This window comes from Bombus pascuorum, unplaced genomic scaffold (assembly GCF_905332965.1).
Source record: "Bombus pascuorum unplaced genomic scaffold, iyBomPasc1.1, whole genome shotgun sequence".
Classification (NCBI taxonomy): domain Eukaryota; kingdom Metazoa; phylum Arthropoda; class Insecta; order Hymenoptera; family Apidae; genus Bombus; species Bombus pascuorum.
The window spans coordinates 1,319-3,895 of NW_026869729.1; the positions used below are offsets into that span (position 1 = coordinate 1,319).

The 2,577-nt window shown below is 37.9% G+C and overlaps 1 pseudogene; it reads right to left on the minus strand.

Moving 5' to 3' along the window:
• Positions 1-1,516: 1,516 nt before the first annotated feature.
• LOC132915586 (5S ribosomal RNA) lies at positions 1,517-1,635 on the minus strand (annotated as a pseudogene).
• Positions 1,636-2,577: the final 942 nt, after the last annotated feature.

Here is a 2,577-nt window from a genome sequence, read left to right on the forward strand (position 1 = left end):
TTAGAGCTCACCAAATAAAACTTGCTATAATTTGCTGTAGCTTGTCACAATAAGCCTATGTGTATCGCGCGTCAGACGATTTTGGAATTAGTTGATGCTTGGATGTTCAAGATACGGAAACACGGAGTGATGAGACGTTTATGTACAAAGTGATTATGGTGCGACTCATCGTCAGTCAGAAAACTTCATGCACGATTTGCTAAAAACAAACAATTTTCCCCTTTGTTTATCCCCTACCAATCGTCTGTCGTCACTCGTTATCTCATACACAGACAGGCGAAATAATGTCGCCGATGACGGCCAACAGCCTGGACACATGTGCGGATCTCTTGCCTGCGACAGAATTTTGTTATGTGTAGTATGCTGGACTGAAAAGGACTAATATGGCGAATTAGAAGATCGCAGGAAAATTGTAGACATTTTCCAAATTTTATCAATTCCTTTTTATTTATTCAAAAGTCTACAAAACTGTTAATTAACATTAAGGAAATATATACAAAATCTCGACGTTCAGAATAATGGAGAGAATATTCGAAACGGTACTATTAAATCTATAAGTTACCATGCAATACAAATTTTCTTTAAACGCTAAGACATACAAAATACGTAATGTTTTGTGTAAATTGCCATACTTTTGAAAATAAAAAATATCGAATCAAACATTCTTCAAATATATTTCGAACGCTCATTAATACTACAAAATTATATTACTACAAAATTATATTACTACAAAATTATTTTACTACAAAATTATATTACTACAAAATTATATTACTACAAAATTATACTTCTACAAAATTATATTACTACAAAATTATATTACTACAAAATTATATTACTACAAAATTGTATTACCACAAAAAATTGTAAAGGTCCCGAATGCATCGGTCACGATACAGTTTACAAACCAAACCAATGAAAGGTGCAGAGACTAGAGAACATGGGGTCCCCAATCGTGTGGTACGCTTCAGCATCGTTGACAACACCAACTCCCTCCCTCCGTCTGTCCAAATGTCATCTCAAACGGTGAAGCTGTAAATTAAAAAAATCCTTATATACATCAGAATAGTAATGCGATTTCTATTCCTGCAGCACCGACGTGATACACGGTGCTCCATAATCGCTCCAGATTGCATATAGTTGTTGTTGAAATCTCTATGCATTTGGTGGATAAAACGTTGCGAGAAATTATCCTCTTGTAAAAGTAGTCACATAAGCTTCCAGGTCTTCATAACCTTTTTTTTTTTTTGCGTGAGGAGGGGAAAATGCTGTTACGCATGCCCAGTGACCCGCATCACTGGGTTATGTGGGACTCGCGCGGATGTTGTTGCCATACCCACTAAAAAAACCACTCCTCCTTCTTCCTCTGCTTTGAGGGCAGACAACCCCGGTAATACCAGGCGGCAGTCATCAGGGTTGTCCTTTCATGCCCCGCTGTATCTTCCTCTTCGGGCAGTTACTGCTCGCGTCATCTTCTTAGACAGTTCAAATACTGGGCTGATCTCCTTCTGAAAAAAACCAACACCACGCGGAGTTCCCAAGCGGTCACCGATCTTAGTACTATCCGTGCCCGGCGTTGCTTAACTTTCGTGATCGGACGGGAACGAGTGCACTCAACGCGTCTTGGGCGTTGGCCGGTCTTCATAACCTGAAGGTTTGCATTTTTCCCACTACTTCAGCGTCGTACTGGTACTTTTACTTCTGATAGCTTAGACATGAAATCGTCTAAACTTCTCAATTCAGGACACAAATCAGGCTCTTTCCAGGGATTGCTCTGCTGAGACGTGCCTTCATCATCGCAGCGTTCGTAATTTATACAATTTTCCTTCTTCAATAATTTTTCTTTAAGTTTCTGCAATTTTAAAGCTTTAGATGATTGCTTGATGCGTAATTCATTTTCAGCTTTGAAGAGAGCACACGTCAGCATTGCTTCAATCCGTAAATCGCGTCTGCGATTTCGGCAATACCTTGATTTTTTACTGCGGATTCTTCTGATCCAAGATGCTAATCGTTTAGTACTACTTGGCTTGGCGTCAATATCACAAACTCTCTTCTTAGACTTTGCCATGACGACGGCTTCGTAGTTTTCTTAATTTGCAGGAATGCAAATGTCCTCTTTTTCGAGGTTAACACAGTGTCGATGTTACGATATTCACGTTTTCTTATTGTTTCCTAAACTATTTCACCTAATTAATGAATAAATTATAATAATAAGTACACTAACCTGTATGTGGCTCGTGATTGTTGTAGAACAAGATAGAACAGGTTCACACAACACACAAAATGTTTGAAACTGTCGAGCAAAATAAGATCCTCTCCGCTTGCAGACGACTCGACAAATGCCTACGTTGCGCGTCTGATGGTGGCTTTATATACCCTCAAGCTTGTCGTTACGTACTGGTCTTATGCGCGAACGATAGAAAGTAATTCCATATAGAATCTTACATTATTATGATTTTTTAAAAATACTACAATCCAATTAATTTTTAAAAATATTTGCGACAATTTTAATGCAAAATCTTATATACTTTGTACATTATATTAAAATTCCTCATTTACAGGAAATAATCAATAGCG